General features: G+C 53.6%; 1 long non-coding RNA gene across 1 annotated transcript in view; it reads left to right on the top strand.

Moving 5' to 3' along the window:
- Positions 1-1,057: 1,057 nt before the first annotated feature.
- Positions 1,058-8,671, top strand: part of LOC115937777 (uncharacterized) — a 94,812-nt gene continuing 87,198 nt past the window's right edge. Inside the window, exons 1-2 of the long non-coding RNA XR_004073007.2 lie at positions 1,058-1,132; positions 6,146-6,260. This is a non-coding gene — a long non-coding RNA (uncharacterized LOC115937777). The remainder of the gene's footprint in view (positions 1,133-6,145; positions 6,261-8,671) is intronic.

The following is an 8,671-nucleotide window of genomic DNA, read 5'->3' as shown; positions in this document are numbered from 1 at the left end:
GTGGGTCGAGTTATTTTTAGTTCAGAAGCAGTCCCTCTCTGAAAGATTCCCTGGCTGAGACTGAGTATTCGTCAACTCATAATAGTAACAAGGACTGTACTGATGTTGTGGAGAATAACACAAATAACGCTGCAACCCACACTGTGTCTTGACAATTCAGCTCAAACCAAAGCTGCTCGCAGCCTCTCGGCCCACCCTTCGGCCTCCTCGTCATTCACCCGGACCTACTCGTTTCTTTTCCCAAGCCTCGCCCCTCTCAGTCCTGAAAGTTACGTGGTTGTGTTTACAAATTCTGCTACATTTGCAAAGGAAATAGCTGGGGTAGGGGGAAGCGGCCGGGGCCGGGAGGGGTAGTAGCGTAATAAAACACTTGCAGCACATGGGGCAGTGGTGGTGGTGGTCCAGGAGTCATGAAGGGGGAGGGGAGATGCCCCGTGTCCTCATTTCCCCCCATCCCTCGTCCCCCATCCCTTGGCACAATGCACAAGTTTACCCCCGAACTGGATCCTATTAAATAATTCAATGGTAGCGGTGTAATTTTGGTTGGAACCAGCACGGATTCCCAAGTCGTGACTGCAAAAAGTGAGTAATGCGCGCTGGCTGCGTCATGGCTCTAGTCACAGTTCATTCCGAACTGAGAAGGAATCGTGACTTTGCCTGGAGACGTCCCCTACATGGGAGACGGAGGAGGTGGGGGGGACAAGCCAGGGGAGACGGGGGTGGGGGGGGGAAGACCTATCCAATGAAAACCGCTGCCAGGGGGGCATTTGAACTCCGCCGCTCTCTGTCTCGCTCTCCCCACTCGTCCCGGTGCACCTCTCTCCCCCCCTCCCGGCCGACGCGCTCTCTGGTGCGCTCGCTCGCTCTCCCGCTACCCGACGAGTCCTCAACAAGTTGGAGGAAGGCAGGAACGCAGGGGTTAAGCTCGGAAAGCAGCAATTACCAAGATCGTGACCCTCCCACACAGTACAGTAACTTATATACTTACCTGGAAGAGCCTGCTTTGCCGCTGGGCAAACACCCGTGGGGGGCGGGGAGGGGCGGGAGGGGAGCGGGCCGGTCAGAAAGGGACTCCTTCAAGCTGGCTGCAGTGCGGACGGGACCAGCGCGCTCTCGGAGCCTGCGGACCGAGGTAAGGAGGCAGGGGTTGGTACACTGGTCGGCCGGTGGTCTGTAGGTTCACTGATCCGCTGAGCAGAACTTTTTTTTCCCAGTTGCCCCGCGCCGCAGCGGCGGCGGGCGCAGACTGTGGAGCCCCCTCTGGCGCGGCGGGCGCGCCGACGCTCGGGGTGTGTGTGCGTGTGTCGGTCGGTCGCCTAGCCGAGGGGATGCCGTGGGAGGGTGGGTGGGTCGCAGAGCTGCCGAGGGTGATGGATGGGCGGAGGGGGTGGGTCGACAGGGACTTGGAGACGGTGACTACTTCGTCTAGATACGTTTATTCCCGGCTTGCTGAGCAAGAGTGTGTGTGCGCCCGCGCCCGCCCGCACGTCGATTCCAGGGTGGCAGAGAACAAATATGGCAACTTTCTTGCAATGTTTGCAGCATCCCACCCTGGCTGAGTTTTTCCCCGCTGGGGGACTACTGTTGGGGAGGGAGGTGATCTGAACATTCCTTTGCCCACACCCTTCTTGGATACTGGGCGGGGGGGGCGGGCAGAGCATTTATGGGAAGGGTGGCGCTGCACTGGGAGGAAAGAGGGCAACCCCTCAAAGTTTGGATGGATGGGATGGCAGAGGGGGCCTAGAGGGAGACAGGGGAGAGGGAAGGAGGGAGAACGAAAGAAAGAGATCACCCTCCTCCTTCCACCCTAGCCTCCCTTCCCCTCCCCTCTCTTTCCTCCTGCAGATGCTGGAATCTCCCGTCGTTGCGGGAGCCGGCGATCAGTGAGGGGCTCATCCCTTGTTGTTCCCCTCAACCTTCTGCAGAATGGGGAGAAGGGGGGCTGCAGCAACAAAAGGGCACCTGAGGCGAGTGGGCCATTAGACACCCAATATCTAAACGGGTTTGGGGAAGGGTGCAGAGGGAGGAGCTTCACCATTTCTCTTGAGGATTCAGAACTTTTTTTTTTTTTGAGGGGGGAGATTGAGACATTCTCATTTTTCTAGAAATAGGTTGACTAGCGTGGAGTTTGGGTTTATTTTATGTTCATCTTTGCCTGTCGTTTTCCGTCTGAATCTTCTGGCTTGGGTCCCGTTGGGAGAGGTCTGTCTCTCTTGAACCCTCCCTTGCTCAATATCCTGCACCTCTCCCCTCACTTGGATTGGAATGGGGGTAGGGGTCTTGGCCAGCTTTTTTGCAGCAACAAGATTTTAACGTGTTCCAGTCTGGGTTTTGTTGAATAATTAGAAATGGAAATATTTTTTTCCTCCCTCCCCCTTCTGAAAAAAAAAAAAAAAAAGGGAAATGTGAGCTCTTTCCTGATTGGTGGGTGACGATTTTAGTCCGCACCAATGAGCTGGCGGCCTCGTCTGTATTTATTTAGTGCTCTGGGGGAGTTTTTCTCTTTACGCAGCGCCTGTAGTCACGGTTGGAACCTCGGTTGGGGGACTAGAAGGGACAAGAGCGGGTTCAGGGGAAATCCGAACTATACCTGTTCAGAGATCCGCGACCTTGCAGCCGGGGCTGGCGGAACCCTGAGAGGGGAACGTGGGTGATAGGCTAGATAGGCGGGGAGGCTCGGGGTGCTGGGTCTACGGAAGAGGGGTGGAGGCTGGGCGCCGGGATCCCTGGTTCCCCTCCGCGCTCCTCTTCTCGCCCTCCACACACCTCGCTCGCGTCTGTGCGGGCTGAGTTGGGGGGTCGCGGACGGTGTGGAGAAACGCAAGGATGGGTCGGGGGGCGCAGGGAGGGGCGGCAGAGGGGCGGGCGGCGCGCGGGGTGGGAAGGCTGAGCTGCGATGGAGCGCGCTGGGGAGACCCAGCGGGCTCGGCCCCGGGGTTCGGAGACATCCTGGGCTGAAGGCGGCGGCGGCGGCGGCGGCGGACTGAAGAAGCCAGCAGATTCTGCCCTTCGCGAATCTTTTTGCGGTCTGGGCTTGCTGTACATAACTCAATAGCCGGAAGCCCTTACCCCAAAAAGCATTCGCGGAGAGCGCGCTCGTCGAGAAGACCGCAACCAGCAGCGATAGTCGAAGGCCGCACCTTCCCGAAGCGGCTCGGTCCGAGCTTTTCCCAGCCCTTGCCCCGTTTTCCACGGAAGAAACAAACCTTTCCCTCCCGTCCTTCCCGCGCTCCCTGAGGCATTGGTCACCCGCCTGTCCTCCGCGCGGGTCCCCCGCCCCCAACTTTTAAATCGACTTTGTATCACAGGGGGAATTGGAGCGAGCGGTGTGCGTGTGTTTTCGGAGAAGTGGAAAGAAGCTAAAATACAATAAAAGTTTACAGAAGTTATGTCTTACCCCCACACCCCGAATAACCCCATTCACCCACTGCAAAAAAAGGGGGGGTATCCGTTCTTAAGGCCAAGTCAGTACCTGGAATATGAATCAGTTTAGGACATGTTCTGGTCATTTTTGACCCTAAGGATCCAACTCTGCAATATAGGGGTGGGGAAGCCCTTGAGGGAGGGGCGGGAGGCCCTCAGCATCCTCTGTCCTAGCGTGGGGGACCCAGAGGTGAGGCGAGCCCGTGTGAACTGGGTAGCTCCGAAAAAGAGGGAAAACACCTTGGCACCGCCCGCTCCCCGGAGTCTCTTCTTCCCCCCGCACCTGCTTCCAACCTAATTTGGGGTGTTTTGCAGCCTCAGGTCTCTCCCATCTCATCTTTTTTCAAAACTAAGTAGCACGGAAGGGGGTAAAACAGGCAAAAGCTGGGGGAACCCCCGCAGAGAAGGAGCTTTTGAGAGATGTGGTTGTACCCGACTGAGCAGCTTAGCTGCAGCAGCAGCCCTGTCTTGGCCCCTCCAGGCGCCCCGTCCTGGGGAGGGAGGCAAGGCTGCAGGGTTGAGGATCGTCTGTGGGTCCCCCTCCTCCCCTTGCTGTCGTTACCACTTCGGTTACAAGTGGCACAAATCAGGCCTTCACTATGCTTTGCGCCCCGCGTCCTTCGCCAGCTAGAAACTGTGCTAGACGCCCTTAGGGACTGGACCAGAAGGACACACAGACACACACAGGCGCCCACAGGGATGAACACGGATAGGGGATGAGTCTAGGGATGTGAGAGCCTAAGACCCGAGGGCCGCGAAGCTTCCCATTTTCGGGGAGGGCCTTGAATTCCCCCCCGCACCCCAACCACCGTTCTTCCAGCAAACTAAATGCCCACCGTCATTCCCCTCTCAGTTAGCCAAGCACCCAGACTCTATCGTCTGCCGAAAAAGGAAAGTGCTACGGAGTCCGAGAGTGCTGGACAGAGTCAATTTTTTATAGCGCGAGAAGGCACAGAGAAAGCACCGAGGGCGAGGACTCCAACCTCTAAGGCTAAGTCAGAGTCCCTCTCCCCAGATAAAGGAGCTTTTCCCTCCCTGATTGCGTTTTCTGAGAGAGTAAAAGGGTCCCTAAGATCTGCAAAGGAGATGGAGCAAAAGCAAAAACCCTGGGGGGGGGGGTTCCTCCCTGCCTCTCACCTGGGGCCGTCTGTGGAGCGATAGCTCCCGCCGAGGGAGAAGCGTAAGAGCCATGTTAGGCTAAAAATAGCTTCACCCTGTGTCCCTTCGGCTCCTCTTTGGGCTTTTGCTTCTGACATCCCCCACCTCCCCCCAGCCTGAAAGCCCTCCTCACCCCAAAAGCCTGAACCTCCACCGGATTTGGGAGAGAGGTGACCTAAGAGAAGTGAACTTGCACAGAAGAGGTTGAGCCACCCGAGCTCAGGCTGTTCGGGGTTACCTCGTCCCCAGTCCCCTCACTTCTCCCACAGAGGCCAGGTTTGGGGCAGGGGCTCCAGAGCCCGGGAGCACCGGCCGAAGCCAGCGTCGTGCGCGCCAGAGCGAGTCCTTGGCTCGCCTCGCTTCAGCCAGACAACTGTTGCTGCCTTTAGGCAGCTGCTGCCTGCTGCAGCCCAGCTGCCCAGCGCCTGCACGCCGGGCCAGGGCTGCTCACTGTGATCCGGGCCGGGCGTGGGGGGCTTGCGGAGAGGGGTGTCTCCATCCGGGTGGGAGCAGAGGGAAGGACCCCCTCCCCGTTGCCTTCACAATCAGTGAAAATCTGTGGCTTTTTGTGCCTCTTTCCTTCCTCTTCAAAACAGTTGCGTCAGCCCGAGGCCAGTGGGAGCTGATCTCCCCCTTTCTCCCCACTTTGCCTTTGCGGAGGAAGGAGGGCAAGGGGGGGTAATCTCTTAGAACCTTCAAACTGCTAATGCACACCCCTCTTGGAAAAAGCCACGTCACCTCGGAAGCCAGGGGCCTGATGGAAACTTCCAGGCACTTGCATCTGATGTCAACCTCTGGAGTCCTATAGAGAAGGGGGTAGGGGGTGACAGCTGGAGACCCTTCCTCACCCAGTCTGCTTCTCCCTGGGGAGTGGGAAGTGTCCGAGAAACCCCTGGGGAAACTTGGCTCCTCGTTCGCAGTCAACTAGCTTAGTCTTTGACTGTGTTAGAGAATCAAGACGAAAGGCTGTCTCTGGAGTTAAGGAAGGAGTGAAGACACCTCAGAGATTCACCCCCTTCACCCTGGCCATCTGCCCCCTAGTGGCTGGGTCAGGCTAAGGGGTTCTGCCGGCAGCCACCGTCAGGCCCCCTTTTGGTTGCTCTGCACCTGCACTTCTCCCCCTCTGCCTCTCCTCCCCACCCGTGGCTAGAACCTGGTTTTCTCCCTTTGGCCCCTTTGCCCCATCTGTCCTCTTTTCAAGACTGGGGTTGCTTTGAGTCTTTCTGCCTTATCTGCCTTAGGTCGGAAGCAAAGGAAAGGATTGAGATTGAGTCAAAAGTACTGAGCACACTTGCTGCAATCTCAGACCAGACCCTCTTCTTTGTCCCAGAGACTTCCCAGACTGGGGATAAGGTGAGGGAACTTTGTAGGCATCTCTGAAAAGCTCTCCTGTGGCATCAGCATCCCTGCTTTGTAGCTCTTGGCCCCTGATGTGCCCCTCTGCCCTTTTCCCTTCTTTCAGCCAACCCACTCCTTGATTTCCTATGAAATGTCCCTGCCCCCAGTCTCTCCCATTCTCCTCCTGAGCCAGCAGAGTAACCCTACCCATTTTTTGCCTTTTCAGGTAGTCAGACCTGTCCTGACAGCCGGAGGCCTACGTGAGGGGTGGCCACGGAAGGAGGGGGTCTCAGAGGCCACAGGAACTGAAGAATCTGAACACATGAGCTCCGGAGTCCCCGGTGAGTGCAAAGATACCTCAGCCCATGGCCCCTTGGCCTAGGCACAACCAAGGAGACTCTACACACACTCTGCACTTGGTGATGCGGCACAGGGAAATCAGGGATCTGGTGCTTGGGGACTGTCCTCAGTTGCTTAATCTTTGGCAAGGAAAGGCACCCATCATAGAGGTCATTAGGAAAGACACAGTGTTCGCCGAGGCAGGCCCCCTTCCCGTTTTGTCCCCTGGCAGGGCTTGGGCCTGGGTGTGTGGAGGCCCCCAGAACTGAGGGGTGCAGGCCTTCCTCAGTGGGGCACAGGATTCCCTCTCCACCCCCCTCGTCCTGGGCTATTTCAGGCCTCTTGGGGGGGGGGCCCAGGGAGGTGCAGAGTGGAAAGGTTATTTGCTGAGCTCCGTTTCTCTGAGGAAATTGAAATGTTGCGTTATTTCTCCTTGACTAAAGTTCAGCGTAGGACAGGTAGGAAAAGTTTTAGGTCATTGATTTTTTTTTTTAATGTAAGGCATTAAACTCTAGATACATTTACTTTTCCTATTAACCAGCAAAATCCTCTGCTACAGAGCTTTTGTTTAGCTGCTTTTCTGAGCTTCAGAGTCATACTGTGAATTCTTATTGGGGAATTCAGTTCAGAGCTTGGCAGAGAATTTTGAAAGCCCAGGGCCGTTAGATTCGGAAGGAGGGGAGAAAGCGAGCTACCTGGCTAATCCTTGGATGTTATGTGAGCAAAATGTAGGAAACTGCCAGAAATCTTAGAGGGAAACTTGAGGCTCATGGCAAAACAGAAGCACATTTCACAGAAGACCTTCAGATCATTATGCGACAGACCTATTTGCTGTATGAATTAAATGATTGCTACATGAGTTTTTTGAAATGTTTACATTTTGAAAGTGGAACTCAAATAAATTGACTGGAATCCTCTGTAATCCTACCCTGTAAAGTGAGGGCAAGGTCTTCAAATCATTTGCTGACCCTAACTTCCTTTAAATTCCCCTTTTTAATATAAGGATCTGAAGTTTACAGCAGGTGTCTTTGTGCAATAGGGTTGTTGTTCACTCCAAGAGGTTAAAATCTCCCTCTTCCCCCCTTTAACTGATATTTCAGTTGCATTGCAGAGAAATCTAAGAAAATAATACAGGGGTGGGATTTTCTTGCCTGAAGAGTAACCTTTTCTAATCATGTTTGAAAAAAATCTGTCAATGGATTAAACCTCAAACTGAGATATATATATATATATATATATAATATATAGAGTGCAAAAGTTAGAAAGAGCTATAGAGGATATGCAGACCAGTTCCTTCATTTATAAATCAAGAAACAGAGGTTCAGAGAGGCTAAGTGATTTTACCAAGGTCACACAGCTGGGGCTCAAACTCAGATTGTTTATTATCTACTTTGGGTTCTTTCTTTTTACTAAATATCTCCTACCATTGCCAAATAATAAGATAATCAATAAACACAATCTAGGGCATTGTAACGGATTCTCTTCCAAAATGACTTGCATTTAGGATGCCAGGGTTCAAAGAAGAGTTTACTGAAAGTTTCTTCTGCTGGCCATTAGCATTCTGGAGGCATCCCTAGGTTAGGCACGGCTCTCCTCTCTCTCTTTCTCTTCTGACATGGCCTGGACTTCAGAGCCTCCATGTTGGCCTCCGTCTGCTGAGAAAGTCATCAGCACAAGAAATTTGCTGTGTCATAGAATTCAAGTTATTGGTCTCTTTCAGAAGCTGTCCCAGCAGGAAACAGCTCCATGAGACCTAGGCCCTTCTCCCTTATTTCTCTTCTCTGAGTGGCATTTGAATCTCGTCCTTCTTGCCTGCTGGGCTTGATTTTGAGCTGTTAGGAGGGTAGTAAGGTCTGATTTGAATTCTCCCAGGATCTCCTAATCACTTAAGTAAGGAAGACCCTCAAAAGGAACTTTCAAACCAAGCAGGGGATCCTTTGATCCCTGTTCCTCAGACATCTTTTAAAATGCTGCAGATCATCTTCTTGTCAGACAGCTGCTTGGCCTGGCCAGTTTTAAGCTTAAGATTTCCTGCCAGCCCCCAGATCTAACTCCACTATTTCAGCTTTGCATATTTCCATCAATGACGGCGATTTTGATGCCATAGTCGTGACCATGTCCCCAGCACATAGGAGTAATAGCCATGCTGTGAGTGCCATCATAGATACATCATTCTGGTGGCCTTTTGCATAGACTCTCCCCACTGTTTGCCCCCCACCCCATCTCCCCTTTTGGGACAGTTTTTAAGTAGGAAATGAGATGCATTTCTTTGCTTAAAAAACAATGGTTTGGGAGGAAGAAAAATGAAATGCAGTGAAAGATACAACTAGGTTAAAAAGCAAAACAACAGGACTGTCTAGCAGTAGAAAGAGCTGAAAGAGCTCATTCGGTCTGGTCCTGACTACTTAGGTTC

Source organism: Leptonychotes weddellii, chromosome 11 (genome assembly GCF_054177405.1).
Source record: "Leptonychotes weddellii isolate Sample4059 chromosome 11, ASM5417740v2, whole genome shotgun sequence".
Lineage (NCBI taxonomy): Eukaryota > Metazoa > Chordata > Mammalia > Carnivora > Phocidae > Leptonychotes > Leptonychotes weddellii.
The sequence above is the reverse complement of the archived record's forward strand: the minus strand, read 5'-3'. Positions and strand labels throughout refer to the sequence as shown.